The following is a 22,756-nucleotide window of genomic DNA, read 5'->3' as shown; positions in this document are numbered from 1 at the left end:
CGTTCCCGGGGTACATTTAAGTATACATAAGAGTACCCGGGGTACAGTTAAGTTGTACCCGAGCCGACAATGACCAATTGAGCTTAACTTTAGTATGTAGATTCACTAGCTGCGATTGCACCTTTTCAACCTTTGTTTTGATTGTGTAGGTCCCTGCACTTCGAAAAAAAATCCGTTTATTTTCTTTTGCGTGTAGCTTTTTTCATTGATGATAAATTAGATTTCCGTAAGTCACATTTTCGGACAACATTTTCAGACTCTGCAACCGGGATCCAGACATTATTTCTGATCATTTAAATAAAATCTTTGGGTTAATATTGGAAAACAATAACAACACATTTACCGGTGAAGACATAGAGTCTGCCTCGTGCAATCTGTTCGATTTCCTCGAAATTGTGAGTTCTTAGATCAATAATGTTGCTATTGTAAACGAAACGTTGCTATGTGCGGTATCGCGCGTACGTTATAGAACGCCTCTGAATTTCACTTCACTTTTTATGCTTATTTGACGGAATGTTTTGTATGTTTTGATATTAATGACGTGGTATACAAGTGTGAGACTGAGACTCGGTGAGAGATAACATGTCAGCTTGTGACATGTCAAGAAATGTGGCATTTATTTTATTAATCGAGTAATTGCATCAAAAAGTGGTGCATTCACAAAGAAATTTCAAGGTATTTTTAGAAAATGGGTATAACAATTACTGTCTGTATTATTGTTGTGGTATATAAACCAACACATTGACCTGAAAATCCGATAAAAGAGGCAATATTTTAGTTGGCATCTTTATTCTCATGGTATTGCTATTTTCCAGGCAGCCGTCTTCTTTTCAATGTCAACATCAAGCATATCTTTTATATATGTTAAGCAATTCATTAGAAATAATTATTTTTATTGGAATAAAATCAACTGATACAAATTTTAGCAACATGTCTTGAAAACTTTCCTACCAACTATCATTCATATCCATTAGATTGACCCTGTTTTCACATATGTCTACAGAAGTTGATATCAAAGAAGATTGGAATTTTTGTTTTGTTAATAAAATGGTTAGAATCAAATACAAACATGCCATATTTTTTCAGACCAATTCCGGGACATTGAGTTAAATTGTCCGGGACTTTGGCCGATTTTCCGGAACATGTATAAAATGTAGCGATATTTATAGACATATGCATTTTTTGTATGTTTTTTTGTTTGTTTTGCATCATTAATTGCAGAAGTTCGAAAGCCTATCCAAAATACACTTGATCTATTAACGTCAAATTAAACATTACTACTTCCGTTACTTGATACAAGCCACGTGTTTTCAGTGTAAGCTCTAAACATAGATGGTGACATCACTGCGTTATTGTTATTAAGACCGGTGTGTAACGCGTAGTTGTTGATACGCCTTTATTCATTTATAACATTTATATAATAAACAAGAAATATCTTTGAAAAAGATATACGGGGTTGATAGTTCAATGAATGAGATCAAGGATAGCGAATGTATTTTTCTGTGCAGTTCTTAGCTGCATCACACGCAGTACGGGATGTTACGCGGAGTTTTGCGGCTTATTAAGCATGTATTAAGCAAGAGCGCGATGATTCTCGATACTGTTAATAATCGAATCAAATAGCAATGCCCGACAAACCACTTAGACAGGTTTGAAGAACGCGAGTATACATATTTAAAATATGTACGGATTCTTCGCGTGTGGCCGGTTGACTCATACGTTTTAATTTCACTTCCATTCTTTTTTTGGTTTTCTGTTTTGTATCTATAGTTTTATGACCAGCAATATGTAATAATGTAAAATATTTATTTAAAAAAATACATTATTACGTATTGCTTGTCATAAACCTATAGTTACGAAACAGAAAACCAAAAGAAGAATGGAAGTGAAATTTAAACATATGAGTCAACCGGCCACTAGCGAAGTATCTGTACATATTTTAAATATTTATACGCGCGTTCTTCGAACAAACCTGTTTTAGTGGTTTGTCGGGTATTGCTATTTGATTCGATTATTAACAGTATCGAGAATCATCGCGCTCATGCTTAATACATTAGTCAATATAGTGGAATAATTCTTTTTAAATTAATTAAAAATAATATTTATCATAGCATTGTTGGAAACAAATTAAGAATCTATTATTGACATACCATAATAATATCGTTGAATATCTTCATTTAACATCTTTCTGGTCTATAGAAAATTCCAATTCACCTAGTTTACGGATAGCGTCTATATCATATTATTGCGATTCTTTTACTAGCTGCGAACTCAGGTCAGCACATAAGCGTATTCGAAGACGCAGCTATGACCTTTAAATAAACCACACACTAACCGCAAACTGACCCGTGATATCTCGCGGGTTGAGATGCAATGCATTAAAGTGAGGCCACGCTTCCACTGCTCTTTATACTTTTACATGTTAACATGTTGACAGGAATATTGAAGTCAGTACTAAATATGAGAAAATAGCCTTTAAGTATAAACCCTGTTGCCTCTGAAAATAAAAGGTGAACGCACAAACTGTATTGATGTCGAGATTGAGTGTAAAACTGTAATATCTATTAAGCCTTTTCATTAGAGATAAAAATGTTTCATGCTGAACACACAGTAAAACAGTTTTACAAAGACGGGGACATGTTTCCAATGTTCCGATTGAATGCTCATATCGGCCTATGAGATAAATGAAGTCTATTCATTCTGAACTAGCCGCGGGAAGTTTTATTTGAATTTTATTGGACAGTTACAAAGGTCAGGTAAGGTGAAAAGCTGGCGTATACAGCTTGGCCGAAAAATACAACAATACAGTGAACAACTATCCTTTGCCCTTACGCAGCGGGAAATAATGACGTAGTAGATTAAAGTCAATTAAGAACCACATTAAACAATGCCGCCTTTTCGGTTTGACTGCGAACGTGAGACAATGGATATGATAACTGGACCCCTGTTAATTGATCGATTTTGACACGTAGCGTAGTCTTCCTATTCGGGTAGGCATTGTCATTGAGACGCTGCAGATATATACAGATTCGAGGTGCAGTTAAGCCTAAGATAAGGTACATGTATATATGGATTTTGTAAATTCCTGGACATTTGACAGATTTCTGGAACAGTGAGACAAGTTCTTCATTTCCGGGACTGTCCCGGACAATCCGGGACGTATGGCATGTATGATCAAATAATTTTTGGGTGAACACTAGTGTTTTTTTATTTAAAACAATTTTATTGAATTGCAAACAATTTACTATGAAAAGGTTAAAATATTTTCTTATCTTTTAAAAAAACATTTTGGTTAGTTGCATTTGCCTTTACTATGTGTTTCAGGTGTAACAATCGTTTGAAAGCATATCTGTTTCAAGCTCTTGGACCCAAGAGATGCTTTTTTATATACTGGGCTGTAAACTTATTTTAAGTGAATGATGACACTTTTTCTACATTTACATGATGAATCATACAACAATGTTGCCAATGAAATACTGCTCATAGCTATTTAATGAAAGCCATCAATAGTGCTCTTATATACATAAAATGTGCAAATTATAGATACGCATATTTAGTTTCTGGGCCAATGACAGCTGTAAAATTACCATCTTCCTATCTCTTTCATAAACTTAGTTACCTCATGTCCCCGTGGACACTTCTATTTCCTTGTAATGATATTGGCCATACCAAGTAGCCAATAATAATCATATTGGGAGACCAAATTGGCAAAAATGTGGGTCTACAAGTAAGAAAAGCCTATATGTAATTGTCTGTGGTTGTTTCTTTACTTTGCTGATATGTTAGCTCAGATTTCACCAGTTTCTGGTCCTTACTTACTTCTACCAAAGATCTTGTTTCATGTTTCAGTTACAATTGAATTTTATCACTTAAAAATAGACTTACAGATTAAGATCAATAAGTGACTGACATTAAGAGACATGTTAAGAATATCAAGGTGATTAATAAACTTATTGAAGGTTATAAGTTAAATTAGTTGTTGCTGGTGTTAAGTATTCTTATTCATCTTTGTAATTTCTGTTATAAAATATGCCTTGTGTACTGCCTTAATACAAGGGGGAATGTAATTATGTGTTGTGCTGCCTTAAATTGGTATTGAAAATATTCATTATGTTTTCTATAAATTTGTATCGTAAATATGCTTTGTGGTTTCAAAAATGGGTTATGTAAAAATTATGCTTTGTGGTGCCTATAAATTTAAATATAACATGATTGGTGTTTACTGGTAAAATCCTTTTTATTTTTAAGAAATACTTAAATTTTAAGTTTGAAATACTTCCAGCAAGGATTTTGTTGTGGACATGTAAAATATGATTTGGAGAATTTGCATTAGTCATTTTCTGATGTGCTTGTCTTAAATTCTTGGATTTAATCAACAAAAATTAATGTCCAGAGAGTAACCATGATTTTACAGTAAGTCTCTGGAAAGCGATATATCAATAATGCTAAATATTTTGAAATAATTTCAGAAATTTTAGTACATATATCTCAGTGTGTTTTTTTCGTTCAAAATCAGGTCTGGTATTCGGCCCCATTCCCAATTGAAAAAAGTACATATTTTTCCCAAATGGGAGCTAAACATTCCCAATTGAAGATTTAAAAAATATATATATTTTTTTTTTAGATTTCAACATCATGTTCATCTTCCATCCAGCGATATCAGTTCAACCATATTAAAAATTATACTTAAAACACTTCTATTCTCAATTTTAAGCATTTTTTAGCAAAACAGCAACAGCACTTATAATTTCCCAATTTTAGTCAAAACACTGCTAACGTTCCCAATGCTAAAGGGACCCGGCCCCGTGCCAAAAATGGTGAAAAAAACACTGTATCTTTTTTACATGACATTTATAGTCCAAGTATATATAGGCAAATGAATCGTTCTTCAGAAATATTTCTGTATCACTGGTATTTTATGTTAATTAAGCTTGTAAAAGATTTTTTACAGCCAGCAAAAATTAGGCAATATTAGAATTATATTGTGACTTATTACTGCAAAGAGTTATAAAGAGTATCAATGTCAGCATTATCAGCAAGCTTCCGATGCAATAACTGCATTACTAACTGATGGAAGGTGCTTTTATTGCACAGAAATGGATTTGGAGATTCATTATTATAAAGCAATGTAGAAATAATGTAACTTTAATTGTGTAAAAACATACAGTCCAACCTGTCAATAAAGACCACTCAAGGGATTTGGTCGTTGTGGTCTATGTTCACAGGTGGTCTTTATTCCCAGGGTCGATCGAAACTTTACAAAATATGCTAGTAGTTTTTTAACAGGTACCTTATCTATACATGTATATGTGCTCTATTGTTTAAATGTTTGAATACTTATGCATGTATAATGAAATAAAGGATTGAAAACACAGTTTTGTTTTACATTAGTATATTTATTACATGTTGTATTTCTATTCCCTAATGTTTTTATTATTTATTTAATTTATCATACATAATAAATAACTATTGACATACATGTATACAATGTACGTACATGTACATGTAATTCTACAAAGAACAAAGTACAAAATACACATAACATAGCAAACATTTATACATGAAATACATGAATCACTACTACACAACCAGTAAAGTTGACAATAATGGACAATAAATGACATGTGATATTTATATAAGACTGAAAACATCCAAGAATAAGATTCCAGACAGATACTCAACGTACCAGTAGAAACAACAAAACACAATAAGCACTACGACCCCCGTCCCCCTCCACTCACATACATGCCATACGTCCCGATCTCGGCGGGACAGTCCCGCTTTTGGGCCCTTTGTCCCGCTGTCCCGCCATGAGACGATTTGTCCCGACATTCGTAAAAAACGATTTAAGGTGTATAGGTTCCCAATAAAATTCGCTATTCAAGCTCTGTTTCGCTAACACTTACCACCGCTAATTCTTTATTGCCCCCAATTAACAATCCGATTCTACTTATCGTGTGTACCAGTGTTGTTTATGACACTTATCAGCGATTTATCGGCTAATTATTGATTTCATCAGGCATTCACACCATGGTGGTCTTCAAGATAGTGGTCGCTTATTGCTATCGATAGTTTTATTATAATGAAATAAATGTTGAAAATGTGTTTATTTTGTATTTGTTTGAAACGGTTTAGAAAACAATTGTTTTGTAAAATTAACGCTACCTCATAAATGAGTCTTACATTCAATGTTTAGTTCCAATATAGCGGGATATTCCGAATGTGCAATATACCAAAATCGCAACAAACAGTCCAATAAGTGATACCCATCCTGTCTAGTGTAATTGTAATAAAAACAACGAGGTGCTATGCATGACAGTTTGACCTTACTCCAATTAAGCTAAAAACAACGAGGTGCTATGCATGACAGTTTGACCCTACTCCAATTAAGCCGTGACAATTGACAAGTAACAAACTGCGCATGGACACATGCTTAAAAAAACATCGCAACAAACAGTAAAAGTGGTACCCATCTTGTCTTGTGTTATTGTAATTAAAAACAATGTGTTGTTATTCATGACAGTTTGACACTACCCCAATACAGCGCCTGACAATTCACAATTCAGTTTAATCTGTGTATATAAGAAGAAAACAAAGTACGGAAATGTGTACGGCCTCGCATTCCGTGTGTAACTGATGTAACTGTTCGGTAGATAGTGTACTGTAACCCGTACTTTCAGTCAACTGGGTAGCCTCCCCTGCGTTAATGTTTGCCATTGAAATTAATATAATGAGTATTGTTGTCGTAATGTTCTAGATTTTGTACTCTTAAACAGATGAATATTATCTTCGTTGTTTGCTATTGTCTTATTTAATAAAACTGTTATTGTTATGTTTTAGATTTCATACTTCATATCAGATGTTTTATGTCTTGAATAAAAGTATCAAGAGTTTTTGTTAGTACTATACTGACTATAGTAAAGGTGGAATGATAGATCGTTTTAGGAGTCCTGCTTTTTGGTCAAATGTCCCGACAATTTTTTTATGGAATGTCCCGCTTTGGACCTACAAAATTATGGCATGTATGTCCACTCAAGACACACACAAAATCAAAACACTCACTTAAAAAAACAACTTATTTTAATCTGCTTGACACTAGACACTGCTAACAAATTAATGATCTTAACGCGTTCTTCCAACGTCAAGAACATACGCTTGGAAGCCATGATGGTTAACTTGAACTGACAATTTACTTTTCTATAATCTATGAACGTCTTATTACGGAGAAATTTAAGAAGAGAATGACTATCAAAATGTTTGTCTTTAATAGGCATCGTAAATGATATGAAACCGTAAATTTCCTTAATGAGTTTATGAAACCCCAAATTTGTCTTTGATATTTTCGGCAATTAGTACATTAATCCCAAGTCACTTAAATACAAAGGCAAATTTTTACACTTTTGACAAACTGTCAAATGCATAAAAGAAGCAGGCGACTACCAATTAGCAATGCATGTTAAATAAACAAACAACTGCTATCGAGTGCAATAAACTGTCACTTGCCAATATCTCCATAGCGACCGACGAGTCCACTGGTAAGATGTGTATCACGTGACTAACCAGCGTCCTGGTGGCCATTTTGTTTTTTGAAAGTTGCGAAATCGTTGATGTTTATGATTGCAGTGGTCGTTGTAAGCTATCAAAATGGAGATTTGGGAATGTAAAAGGGTGGTCGTTGGTCTTTGTTCACAGGTGGGCTTTATTCGCAGGTTCAATATATAGTGAAATCGTCGGGAGGAAATCGGTGTGGTCGTTATTGACTGTTGGTCGCTATTAACAGGCGGTCGCTCGGGCAGGTTGGACTGTATTTTATTGAATTTACATGTAAATGATATGGATGTAACATGTTCAAACAATGATTAATTTAAATACTCATTTTATTTGTGTTCACATTTGCCATAAGCCATTCAATCATTGTAAATTGCAGTGATCAAGGAAGCTTGAATAAATGTCACTAGCATAATGGTGGCTCAGCCAAATTCCAAAATGCATTGTTCTTGTATACACTACGCGACCCGTGATTTTTGCCTAAATAGCGAAGTCAAGGCGGGCATTTTGCTTTTTGGGTGTAAAATCACCGCGATTTCACGTGACTCGTCACTCTGATGTCGCGCGAGAGCAAGATAATCTTCGCGCTAAATCCCCTCAATGTTGTGGTGATTCGCTGCGATTTGCCGCAATTTGCCGTGATCGCAGTGGATATCGTAAACATTGATGATTTGCCGATTCATGCATATAAACCGAATCGTATCGATAACTGTATACATAACGCTTTTCTAATGTTCACAATTATCAAATAATCCAACATAATTGCAACATCACTTACAAAAAATAATCTTAAACATTTATGTCGGTAAATATGTTTGAGAATTTCATTAACACAACTATATGAATACGCCATTTTTCAGAAGTGTAAAGAGTATAGTACATAATGGGGAACACAGCTTTCATTGGACGAGCGTATTTAAATTTAGATCGAATGCAATACGATCTTACAAAAAAACGTTTTATTGCGTCATACGCCTGCATGTAAAAAACGTTTTCCTCCTGGAAATTGTGCTATTAATGCACAATATTATAAAAACATTTTTTCGACACGTAAAGCGTTGTAACAAATTAATATACAATTCAAAACAATTATACCATAAGTATTAATGTTCCGTTAAATTCCCAAATAAGAATAATAATTTATAATCCGAAACACACTTCCGATGTTTTAATGTTAACACGACGTTTACAAATGCTTCCAATATAGCCATCATGTATATTTCCCGACAAAAGAGCGCGAAAATTATGCGGCAATGTACAAGGTCAAGGTATAGAGTGTGCAAGTATTGATTTTTTATACAAACTGCGTAGCGCAGAGAACATTGAATTCTGTTGATTTCGGTTAAATGTTTCTTTGGTATTTTTAAAACAATTATATCGCCAACAATTTGCTATAAGTCATATCAAATCAAACACGGCGTATCCGTATCTTTACTGATGGAAGTAAAACATAATACCTTGACTTGTATAGTTTTTTTGTTGTGAGAGACAATCTGAGTAAACGCGAGACAATCTGAGAAAAAATTATACAAACTGTTATTTTTTGTCAATGCCCTTTGATCATTATCGCACTTAATTGGCAGCGCCATCTTGTTGTTTCTTTGATTGTCACATCTTTTCACAGTTTGAACACGTACAAAGAGTGCCAATTAGACACTAGAATAAACACTTATCACCCGCTGGACAGTACACAATAAATAATTCAATGTTGAGGGTTTTTTGTTTTGGACGTGAAAACCCAGAGAAATGCATGTACATTATACATCATCATATTTATTGAACTTTGCGAATGCTTAGTGCTACGTTGATATACTCGTTTTTTTTCCAGCAAAACAAACACAATGTTTAATGGCTTTAATATATAGGCAATGATGTAATAACAACATATTATATAACACGATATCATAATTACATGTACTTAAAAATAGAACAGTAATGTATTTCCGATATCCGGCTTATCAAGCATTGTGAATGTATGTACAACGCTCGGAAAGTAACGCGAGTAACACGAGTTATCGGCATTGGAGCCTGAAACAGAAAATAAATAAGTATAGCATAATTTAGTCCAAATAATTAGACGTAATCTACCGATTACATTTAAACTTTAAATGAAAGTGTTACTTAAACAATTTTCCGTGCCTTATGGCGCGAATATTTTGCTAATCACTGTTAACAAAAGGGCTACACGTTATAATTCTTAATGAAATGCAAAAATAAGTATTAACATAATTAATAACATCAAAAAACACACGCGGTAAGATCAAAGTTTAAAGGGAAAACTTAATATATCATATTTCTCGTAAATTACCAAATTATTAGTTTCGTCTAAATCAAATACCATGATAGAGAAACAAGGTATTTATAACCGACCAATGACGAAACACTATGCAACTTTTAATTTACACAGTGCTACGCTACATGCATATGGCAACAATATGGAATTTGAACAGTGGTAGTGTATTTGGGCCTGGAATACAATTGATTGTAAGTTTTAATAAACATTCTGCTAATGCAATTTGTTAAATAATGTTTAGATGTTATTTTCAATAATTATTGCATGATCATTCTGCGCTGTTATATTAATTTGGAGCCGTTAAAGCTTCCGACATTACTTCATCAAGTTCATGTCGGAACAGGAGTATTTTAGCTAATACAGTGATTTTTTTTGCTTTAATTTGTTACAGCCTGTGCCTTTTGAATTGGGAAAATTAGCGCGATAAACAGTGAAATTGGGAAAAATAGCGCGATAAACCATGAAATTGGGAAAAATTAAGCATTATAAATAGGATTATAAGTAACAGAAGGGATATTGTTTTTAAGTGCATGTTCAGGGAGTTTTCTAGAAAAGGAGTCTGGTCAAATTGTTTTTTTTTTAATCAATAAAAGTGGCAAGTTTGGGAATGATTTATGGACAAAAATGACTAAATTCAAGTTATATATTTTGTAATATGTTTAAAAAATAAAGTTGAGACCTAGATTTAAGAAATCATAATTAAGTTATATGAGACTTCTTTCTAAAAAAAAAAAAAAAAAAAAAAAATGTTTTTTTTTTTTTGAAGTTGGGCTTTTTTTGGGAAATTTTGGTCAGAATTTTGGGAAAAAACGTGTATTTTTGCGATTGGGAAGCAGCCGAAATTCGGCTGTAAATTTGAGCAAAAAAAACACTGTAATACGCTCATTGTATACAACAACATATATGTTACATGTAATGTAGTGTAACCCTCAACGTAAATCGCTTAAAAAGGGGAATCACGGCGGTTCGCGGTGATTTGCGCTGATACGCGCTGATTGCGCAACAGCGAGATACATCGCGCGACGGTGGCCGAGACATCACCCAAATTTTCTTGTCGCTCAGAAACACCGCGATATGTCACATTGCATCGATTGCGGTGATGCGAGAATCGCGGCAAAAATCACGGGTCGCGTAGTGTAATAAATGTAACTTTTTATGCCCCCTGTAGGGTGACATATAGCAGTTGAACTGTCCGTCAGTCAGTATGTCAGTGTGTATGTCAGTCTGTCCATCCGTCCAAAAAAAAACTTTAACGTTGGCCATAACTTTTGCATTATTGAAGGTAGAAATTGATATTTGGCATGCATGTGTATCTCATGAAGCTGCACATTTTGAGTAGTAGAAATTCAAGGTCAAAGTCATCCTTCAAGGTCAAAGGTAAAAAAAATAAATAAAAAAAATTCAAAGCTGCGTTCTCATAAAGCTGCACATTTTGAGTGGTGGAAGTTCAAGGTCAAAGGTCAACAAATTTTTTTTTTTAATTATTTCAAAGCGGCACAATAGGGGGCATTGTGTTTCTGAGGAACACATCTCTTGTCAATTTTTTTAATCACTCAGACACACATTTTTATGTATTATGTATAAGTTGCAAACATTGCTATTAAATAAGCATTCATGTTACTGGCATGTCAGTGATAGAGAAAATTGTCTTTTTTAAAGTTCAAATTACTGATTTATAGTAAATTTATATATCTAAAAGGGACTTGTTAGTAGAGTGTCGAAATGACATTTTTTCAATTTTTTTTCACATATTAAAAAAAAACTAATGGGGCAAAAAGAGTTCCTGACTTTTTACCAGAAGTTCTGTATTGTTTAAATTAGGAAAGTATCATTTATTTAATTGTAATGTTCTTCAAATAATTGACTCTTTTTACTGGAAGTGAGAGGAAATAGTTGAGAACCACGCATCCACCGCTAAGGCCTTGTGAGAAATTTGGTTCGAGCTGTAATGTATGAAAAGGTCTTATATCATATGAATAGCGTTCTGAGAAAACTGGGCATAATGCATGTGCGTAAAGTGTCGTCCCAGATTAGCCTGTGCAGTCTGCACAACACTTTCCGCTTTAATGGTATTTTTCGTTTAAAGGAAGTCCCTTTTTACCGAAAATCTAGTAAAAGGGGAAAGTTTCGTCCCTGATTAGCCTGTGTGGACTTATCTGAGACAACACTTTACTACGCACATGCATTATGCCCAGTTTTATCAGAACAAGACACATATGAATCCAGTGGATGCACAGGCTGTCTGCTATCAAGTCACGCAAGGTTTTTTGGTCTTGTTAGCAGACAGTGTAGCTCCTGATATGAGTGTGCATTTGCGCAGACTGGGCTGGAGCTGCCTTGGCTGCATATACTATTCCACGTGATGCCTATCATTAAATAGATCACTTAATTTTAAGTAAACTTGTCAATTCTGACAACATTACTTACGAGTCTGTCATACTTTATGATGCATTTATAATGGATTGGGTTTAAGGAATATTTGTAGCTGAGGTCCAAATAAAATATTCAACATCTTAACACCTGAGACAATGGCTTTCCTAAATAAAGAAACACTTGATGGTAATGGCTTTGAAAGGTCATGCAAAAGTGTCATAACTTTAATCCAAAGTACCCTCAGAGTAAAGCTTGTTTCCACCAGTCAGTAAAATCTATTATGTAAGAAGAAAAAAAATTTGATAGATTGGTCTCGCATCATTTTGATGAATTGGCATCGTCTAATTGAAGGCTTATTAATAATGCAACACAACTGTACATAGTAAGTTTTGATACAGAAATAGCTCTCTGACAGGTTCAAATCAATGAACCTAAAGATAAAATGAATAGTGTTCTCTCAGGGGATGTTTTAAATGTCTTGTATACCATGAACACTGCTAAGAGAATACTTAATAGTTACTTATTGTCATTGAAAATGGAAATGAAATAACACAGATGTGCCCAAGGAATCTATCTCTACTGTAGAATAAGGAGATAATTTCATTTTTTTCTCATCATGACTTTGAAAAACACAGATGTTCTTAAGGCTGCAGTATTTACTTTACTATAAAAAGAAAAGGTCAACTAGCTTGATCATAACTTTGAACTTGTCCATTGTAGGAATGTTTTTCAAGCAGTTTAGGTGAAAGGTTTGTGACAGAATTCTGCACATCTAGGTGACAACAAGTCTTCAATAGAGACCAAAAAACACCATTCACAGTTTGATCTAATGGTACTTTTAACTATTTAGATAAAGCCCCTGTTATTAAGTGAAGGGAGTATACTGGAAGCACAATGGAGGTCTGCCTGTCCATATAAAGACTTGTATAGCAAAATAACTAAACAATTATTTCCTCTTATTCTCAAGGCCCAATTGTTTAATCCTTTACCACTTAGATACACATTTTTACGCATTTGTTATCCCTTAGAAAGTTACATTTAATCAAAGACCTTTCTTACTAGATTCAAGTTTTTATGCTCCCCGAAATAAAATTTCGGCGAAGCATATAGTTGCCAGTTTGTCCTTTCCATACTTCCTTACTTACTTCCGTCACACTTTTGCTCCCGTTTCTCATAGCGCCTTCAATATTTTACCAATCGCTTTCATATTTGGCATGTAGGTACCTTGCATGGACCTCTACCTTTTGATGAGGTTTGAGGTCACTGGGGTCAAGGTCAAGGTCACCGAGGCTAATAATAGACTTCCTTCTGTCACACTTTTGCTACCGTTCCTCATAGCGCCTTCAATACTTTACCAATCGCTTTCATATTTGGCATGTAGGTACCTTGCATGGACCTCTACCTTTTGATGAGGTTTGAGGTCACTGGGGTCAAGGTCACCGAGGCTAATATATTTTTTTAGGTTTTTATTAAAACATACATTATACATTGACAAAGCGCATCATCGGGACGCATCCATCAGTTTCACTGATATTCTTGTTTTTTAAGGCTTCATCTCATGGGGGAACCATCCTTTCAGAGGCTGAATGAAAGTAATTTTTACCCATACTTAGCATAAACTGCATTATGTGGATTCAAATTAACATTGTTATAATTGAGTATAACATCATGATCATTGATTTTATTATGCTCCCCCAAAAATCTTTTGGGGAGAGCATATAGTCGCCGCTTTGTCTGTCTGTGCGTGTGTCTGTCCGTCCATGCACAATTTTTGTCCGGGCTATTTCTCAGCAACTAATGACCAGAATTCAATGAAACTTTATGGGAAGCTTCACTACCAAGAGGAGATGTGCATCTTATCAGCGGGTTCTGGTCAGATGATTTTTCACAGAGTTATGGCCCTTTGAAATTTTCTATAAAAAATTATTGTGCCCTCAAGACATTTCCTTTTATCTGAATATATAGTGCAATATTGTGACAAAAAAAACTTTGGAGAGCATCACCCGTCTCCGACGGTTTCTTGTTAAACTAGCATTGTACAACACTTAAATTTAAGACATTTAATGGTGTCGTCTTTGTTATTGATGGTTTTTTTGGGTTTCAAATTTACATGACAATATCAAAATGACACTTGCAGGTCTGTAAATCCTCCTTCCAATTGAGATCTGTATTTGTTGATCTGTAGATCACTAGCTGTAATTTCCTGTCCATTATTCATGTTTTTATGACTGAGAACAATCAATGTGGTAATGTTCAGAATTAAATTTAAACATGACTATGAAATATTTTTTTAAGAAGTTAAACTTTGTTTTTGAATAAAATATAAACTAATTGCCTAATGACTTTTTCTGCTTTTTGTGCTCCCGAAGGGTGGCATATAGTTTTTTAACTGTCCGTCAGTCCTTCCGTCTGTGACTGTCTGTCTGTCCGTCAGTCCGTCCATCCGTCTGTCCGTCCAAAAACTTTAACATTGGTCATAACTTTTGCAAAATTGAAGATAGCAACTCGGTATTTGGTATGCATGTGTATATCATGGAGCACCACATTTGAGTGGTGAAAGGTCAAGGTAATCCTTCAAGGTCAAAGGTCAAATATGTGGCTTCAAAGCGGCTCAGAAGGGGGCATTGTGTTTCGGACAAACACATCTTTTGTTTTATTTTAAATCATGCTTTCAGATTTAATTTGTTACAAGTAATATTATTGCCATGGTATAACTAAACTGATTAGAATTAAAATCAATAATGCAGATTAGAATTTCAGTTGAGTTTATTTATGGTTAGCCAAGCGGAAAACTGATAATGTTACTTCAGAGAAAAACTTTCACACCTTGCTGCACATCTATGCTATTAATTATTATTATGACTTTGTGATTTGATGACATTATCTTTTTGGTGTATGTTCATATGGTTCATAATGACGTAATCTGGTTCAGATGATGTTCCTTGTAGTACAATATTGGTTGTTGACAAATTATTTTTGCCATTGACTTATTGCTATTGTATCCTCTTGTATCTCAATAAATAATCCGTCTATCCATCCATCCATCCATCCATCCATCCATCCATCCATCCATCCATCCATCCATCCATCCATCCATCCATCCATCCATCCATCCATCCATCCATCCATCCAGCCATCCATCCATCCATCCATCCATCCATCCATCCATCCATCCATCCATCCATCCATCCATCCATCTATCTCTCCATGGATTGATTTTGGATGAGGTAACATAGTCACCGTTGTTTACATAAAGTTATACTACTTTTGGGGTTAAGAAAATCATGACAAAAGCACAGACATGTCAACTCATAAAAGTTTGATTGTTGTTGTTAAGTTCCTTACCCATAATACCTTCAGATGACAACTAATAAGAACTAAAGAATAAAAAGGCCACATTTCATGCCGGCTGTCATTCTTTGGCATCCAATGCCTTTTATAGCCTGATTTTTTCTTTCCTGAATAGCAGACCGGTCTTTTGTTCACCAAAGCTCCTTAGCAGCCTCATTCTCACAGGAACATTCAAGATTGAAACCATGGATTAAAGTTGTTCTCGAACGCTGGGATAAAGTTTTATTCAAGTATGGGAAATTGGATTTCCTAACGGAATATTAAAGAGGATATCAGATTTAAGGAAGGTCTATAAAAGTTCTCCAATTGGTAGACAATAGAGTGCTGATATGATACGCTCGGGAATAGTTGTATTACTACAGTATTATTACTTGATAAGACATTATATTTATGGTTATTTTAGATGAATATATTTAGAATTATGAGATTGTTTTCTGGCAGTGCTGAATATCAAGTGTCATGTTTGCTCTGGGACATGTTTTAAAACGGGAATCTTTGGGTATATTTGTGATGTGAATCATTTAAAGTATTGTTGAGCTCAAAGTTATTTCAGTCCCTGTGGTTAACCCTTTACTTCTCAGATACGCACAGCGAGTTACTCTTGTATTATGCTGTTTGCACATAGCCACTTTCACTTTGCTTCTAAGTGGGAAAAGGTTAAACACCTTTCTTTTTGCTATTCTTGTACCTTTTTATGTTTTTGCATACAGGATATTTGTAGTACAATATACTTATTTTCCAGCAATATTCACATGGTTATACATGCATGAAGGATTGAAATGCACTGTGCATTATGGATATTTGTTCAATGAATTCATTATTCCAGCTCTTTGCATTAATTGGTGACAAAAATTGTTTTATCTTGCAACTATTTTTCGGCTTAAGCTGCATAAGCCAGCTTTTCACCTTAGCCTGACCTTTGTAAGTGTCCAATAAAATTCCAATAAAATTTCCCGCGGCTAGGTACGAATGAATACACTTCATTTATTCCATTGGCTGATTTGAGTATACCACCAGAACATTGGAAACATATCCGCGTCTTTGTAACACTGTTTTACTGTATGAAACAATTTTATCTCGAATGAAAAGGCTTAATAGATAGAACAGTTTTACACTCAATTCTCGACATCAATACAGTTTGTGCGTACACCTTTTATTTTCAGAGTATTACCAGCGCAAGAGCGTTTATACTTAAAAGGCTATGTTCTCATATTTAGTACTTACTTCCTTATTCCTGTCAACATGTTAACATGTAAAAGTATAAAGAGCAATGGAAGCGAGGCCTCACTTTAAAGCATTGCATTTCAACCCGCGAGGTATATCGGGTCAATTCGCGGACATTCAGAGTTTATATACAGGTCATCACCGGAGTTGGCGGCCAGTAAAATAATCGTTATATAATAAAGACGCTATCCGTGAACTAGGTGACCTGGAATTTTCTTTAGACCAGAAATATGTTAAATGAAGATATTCAGCAATATAATTATGGTATGTAAATAATAGATTCTTAATGTGTTTTCAACAATACAATGATAAATATTATTGTTGATAAATTTAACAATAATTATTCGTCCATATTGCCTAATGTACTAAAGTGATATTATGAGCATGTAACAGTTTATAGGTGTCTATCGCAACCATTGATTATTTTTGATGTTTCTACTTCATATACACTTAAATTAATTAATGCAGCATCATCATACTAAAACAATATACCAGAAAGAGAAAAATAATGCATTTGAATATCAACCGTACTTTCGTTTGACAACTGATCATGCGTTTACGAGTTGAACCTAAATTTAGTTTTAGTGCAGATTTGTTTATACGACACAAAGACATGAAATTGTTTTACGGATCATTTCAGCTTACAGGACTGGGTGGGTCACGTAAGAATATCGAATATAAAATATATTTTTATAAACAACTGGTAGCAAGGTGAGTTGCAGATAATTAATCAGTAACCACATTTTAACTAACTATTTTGACCTGTTAATTCTTTTAAGCTCAATTCAACAGTGCAAAATGCCCATAATATTACTTTAAGCATTAGCACGATGATAATTGATACTGTTAATAATCGAATCAAATAGCAATGCCCGACAAACCACTAAAACAGGTTTGTTCGAAGAACGCGCCTATAAATACGGATACTTCTCGTGTGGCCGGTTGACTCATATGTTTAAATTTCACTTCCATTCTTCTTTTGGTTTTCTGTTTTGTATCTATAGGTTTATGACCAGCAATATGTTATAATGTAAAATAAGCCGCGAAAACTCCCCGTAACATCCCGTACTGCGTGTGATGCAGCTAAGAACTGCACAGAAAAAGACATTCGCTATCCTTGATCTCATTCATTAAACTATTTACGCCGTATATCTTTTTTAAAGATATTTCTTGTTTCTATTAACAAGCCATTTTCTATGTCAGGCCAAAGTTCATTTTCATTAACTGTGTGTCATGATATTAAATAATCAAGTAGGGTAAAAGCCAAGCAAGCTTAACCCTTTCCCACTCATAAGCAAAGTGAAAATGGCTATGTGCAAACAGCATAAAACCAGAACAGCCTGCGAGTAAGTCGTAGCCAGTTCAGGATTTATGCTGTTTGCTGCTCATCAGTATCTAAGGGTTAGTGATGAAGCCTTTGAAACTTGAATCTAGTAAGAAAGGTCTTTACCGTAATTACTGTATTTTTTCGGACACTCTAAGTTTTCGGACTACCCTTTTTTTAGCAAAAATAATTATTTTTCGTGACTCTTAATTTTCGTACACACAAGTTTTTGTCCATAATTAATGTCTCTAAGTTTTCGGATAGTATATTTTACAGCGCTATTTTACAAAATTTCGGTCCTGTTTTCGATATATAATGACACTTCGATCATGGGGTTTTACAACCAGATTAACATCATAAAACATCATGCCTCAGAAGGCAACGGACCATTACATTGGCGTTATTGGGTAAATAACCTTGTCAACCGGTATTAAACAATGGTCTCGCCCGATAGCATAAGTGTTATGACAATTACCAGGGGTAGTGCCAATTAACAGTTCAATTATCTACCGCAATGGTACTACCCCTTCTCAGTAAAATAACTGTGACAAATACCAAACGCTTCAAAGTGTGATGCACCCTATTGCAAGTTTTACGAACAATGGAAGGTGTTCCAACAACTATCGGAAATGAACAAACAAAGAATTCATAGTTTGATTTTTTTTATTGCGTTAATTACAGGTTCATACTAGCGAGTAACGGTGCATCACATGCTCATCTTTGAACTCGTTGGTCAAAGTACAACCTTGTAGTAACTTTCTGTCAAATAAATTAAGCATTCAAAATTAGTTAAAATGCAGTGCAAACATATATAACTGTATTTTATACTATACGGCATGGTTTGTTACAAGCTTGTGCTATAACCGGTAGTCGCTGATACAATTGACGCTATTTTCAGACACTTCAATTTTTGACTCTAAGTTTTCGGACACCTGTATTTTGTGAATATTTATCGTATCTAAGTTTTCTGACACAATTTTTTTTAATTATTTGTAAGTGTCCGAAAACATAGTGTAATTACGGTAATTAAATTTAACTTTCTAAAGTACATATCTAAGGGGTAAAGGTAAAAAGCATGGTCGCTGTTGCATCATGGTATTTTCAATAATCAATTATATACGCATCCTTTCTCTTGCCACCAGATAGCTGAGTGTTACAGTCATAATGTAGGAACTCTAAATCCTGTTTGACCATCCCATATCTGAAAGTGTTCATGAAGGCAGATAAGGTGACCCATGATGGCCTTTGTGTAGCAAGACCTGATGTCATCATGTATAAAATTATTGTCAGCAATGTGACCTATTTTAGGGTTAAATGTTCCCATTGAATTAATGTTGTCATGGTAAATTTAGAAATTCTGCAATATTTGGAAAAGTAACTGAATTTGAAACCAATTTTACAAGTGAAAGCATCTTTAAAAAGAGGACGTCTTGAATATGTAAGTAATGTTCTTCAAAAACCTTGATAATTAGAATACAAATGATATAAAAATATTTAAAATATACGGGCTATATAAGGATCATTGTGATATTCAAGTTAAGATTCTTTTTCTTACATGTTTAGTTTTAAAATTTGAAGTGCTTATTTACTACAGATTATAGCGGCTTACAATAATTGATCTATTGTCATGTTGGCCACGTAAATAAGTCTCTCAGTGGTATAATGAAGGTGATGAGTTGTGCCCCTTAAATGTTTTAGTATTATAAATTCATAAAATTAATAATGCAAATTAATTATAAATAGCATTCTAATTTTACCTAAGTAGTAGTACATGTTACTTAATTATAATCTAGACTATTGATTGTCATTTATCTGCATTGCATCCCATTTAAGCAATATGTGATAATTTCCGTGTACACATGTATTGGGAAAAACAGCACTGTTTAAACAGTGGAGAAACCCAGAGAGGGGGGCATGTGGTGAAGTGGTTAGTTATTTAAAGTTAGTTCTTACAACCAGTATGGTGGGGACTTGACACACTGTGGTAGTATACATTGAGTGCAGTACAGCATGCTACAGTGTGTTGTAGTGTCTGATAGTAAGTAGCCAGAAGGGTTGCTGTATTGTTTTGTCAGAGATAGAAAATCTCTTAGCAAATCGTGTGGAAGTTTTAAGTGGTGTAAAAGTGTGTAGACGTGTCATGGGCTAAACACATGAAATATATATCCTATTTGATCTTGTACATATTTGTTGTGATGTAATTCATTGTTATTGTGTTTTGAGTAGGATTATTGGAATATGTATTAACAAAGAAAAAGGTATTATTTTTATAACAGTTGATTAATTTGCTATACATACTAGAATGAACAGTTCAAGAATACCGTCAAATACATGCTGTATTAACTGTTCACATTATGTATGGCACACAACACTGGTTTCTGTGTTCAGTGAAATATATAGAAGGCTTAAAGAGCTCTTCAGACACAAGTTTATTCTAGTTCATGTTTTATTGCATATTTTTCTGTGAATAGGGGATGTAAAGTTTAAGGAAAACGTTATGCCAGTATTTACAAGTTTTTAACCTGTAAAGGTTAAAGTGAATGTGTCAAGTAAAATTCATGAACATTATGCACATTTCAGAACAAATCATCCTTGTCTATTATAAATAATCATACATAAATGTTTTTGCATGCATAAATGCAATTTACTTTTACTTATATGTTTTCACATGATTTATTAGCCATTTTGAGGTTTTATTTTAATATTTGTTGTAAAAAACAAGGAATATCTTTAAAAACAAAATTTGCTTTAATTATTAAAATAAGGGTTGTTGACAAACATTTATCTGTAATAAAGTAATTTGAAAACTAGCTTCATCTGAACAACTTTTTAAATTTTTCTTGTATATAACAATTATGTTATTGAATTCATTGCATATATACCCTTTTTATACAACTACAAATTATAGTTAATGTCTTGTTATATCACTTGTATGTGGTTATATAATTTATATCGAACGTCCTGTTTGTATAAAAAAGTCACATACATGTTCATATGTAAATTTGAATGACACATGTATGCGCTATGCTCAGGTTAATATACTATTTTCCTAAGATAATAACATTATAAACTTTTCAGAAGTGATTATTTCACGATAACATTGTTGTCATTTGCAATGAAAACAAAACTGAGTGAACATCAACAAACACTTGCATGTATCTACACATGTATAGCCCCATTAAATTTATATATAAAAATAGATAGAAATATAACTCTGATTGTTAGAAATTATTTTTATTGCTGGCAAGATTTATTATTCAATTGTTATATTGATAAACTTATTTTATATTACATTTTGTGGTGAGTAAAAGCATTAAATAAGTATTGTTTTTCTTTTCAGAATGGAGGCTCTAAGATAAAAAGCCTGGAGCGTTAAGAGGTAAGACTTATTGAACATAGATCCGTTTTTATTGCAAATTTGAAGTTTAAATAATTGTGTTACCATTAATTTAAAGAACCATAAAATGTAACCCTTTCCCCCATAAGAAGCTAAGTGAAAATGGCTTTTGCAACCAGCATAAAACCAGAACAGCCTGCGAGTAACTCTCATTCTGTTCAGGTTTTATGCTGTTTGCTTCTCATCAGTATCTAAGGGTTGGAAAGGAAACCTTTATGACTTGAATCAAGTAAGAAAGGTCTTTAATAAAATTTAATTTTCTAAGGGACTACAAATGTGTCAAAATACGTATCTAAGTGGTAAAAGGTGAAAAAATGATAATTATATTCTTTGTGTCGCGTTTATAACTTAATTTATGATTCTAACCAGTGACTCCTGCTCGAATCTTTAAGAACCTATCAATAAAATATGAGCCGCGCTCATTTTGTCATTTCCAGCTCGTCGTGTCGTCTTGCTAAAAGTTAACATTTTGTCAAGCTTTTGAACATTGGCTCTAAAATCAAAGTGCTTCAACCTACAACTTTGAAACTTCCTATGTAGCTGCACCTTGATTAGTTCTACATTATGCCAAACCCAATTTTTGGGTCACAGGGTCAAAGTTCAAGGTCACTGTGATCTCTAAAAAAAATAAAATCTGACAAGCTTTCATTTATTCAAAACTGCACATGCAGCTGAGCGTGGCACCCGTTATGCAGTGCTCTAGTTACTATAAGTATTGAAAGACCTAAGGTAAGGACAATGTAAGGCCCCAAAAGAGAGTGAATGTTTATTAGAGAATGTATGGTAATGCATGCGACGCCTGGGAAAGGACCTCATAAACTTCTATATACACTTATCCATACCATATTATTTGCAAATTCATGAAAATGTAAACTGAGACTGGTGTGAGACCATCTGATTGTCTAATACAAATAAATAATTGTATCAATTTTAAGTTCATGTCAAGGTATATGCACATTTTGAATTTTGAATATTGTTAATAATAAATCATTATTAATTTATTATTAGCGATATCGTGTTAAGATTGGTTGCTTAGTAAATGTATAGAATAAACGTTATTTAAAAAATTGATAAATTAATAAAACAATGTGGTTACCAAAGCTGCTGACTGGTATTGAGGCCAGTGAACCAGGTGAGGGCACTGTGCAAACCCTATCTCGAAAGCAATAGTTTTTAATATATAGTGCAATATTGTGACAAAAAAACCTTTGGGGAGCATCACCCGTCTCTGACGGTTTCTTTTTAA

General features: G+C 33.9%; 1 protein-coding gene across 5 annotated transcripts in view; it reads left to right on the top strand.

Annotated features, from left to right (window-relative positions):
- Positions 1 to 342: 342 nt before the first annotated feature.
- Positions 343 to 22,756, top strand: part of LOC127854990 (polypeptide N-acetylgalactosaminyltransferase 5-like) — a 127,507-nt gene continuing 105,093 nt past the window's right edge. The window contains exons 1-2 of one of the 5 annotated variants that reach the window (XM_052390212.1): positions 343 to 395; positions 21,454 to 21,492. The gene's annotated coding sequence lies outside the window, so the exon portion shown is untranslated. The other 4 variants (XM_052390213.1, XM_052390214.1, XM_052390211.1 and 1 more) reach the window with 4 other exon arrangements.

The sequence above is a fragment of the Dreissena polymorpha genome, chromosome 13 (genome assembly GCF_020536995.1).
Source record: "Dreissena polymorpha isolate Duluth1 chromosome 13, UMN_Dpol_1.0, whole genome shotgun sequence".
Lineage (NCBI taxonomy): Eukaryota > Metazoa > Mollusca > Bivalvia > Myida > Dreissenidae > Dreissena > Dreissena polymorpha.
The sequence above is the reverse complement of the archived record's forward strand: the minus strand, read 5'-3'. Positions and strand labels throughout refer to the sequence as shown.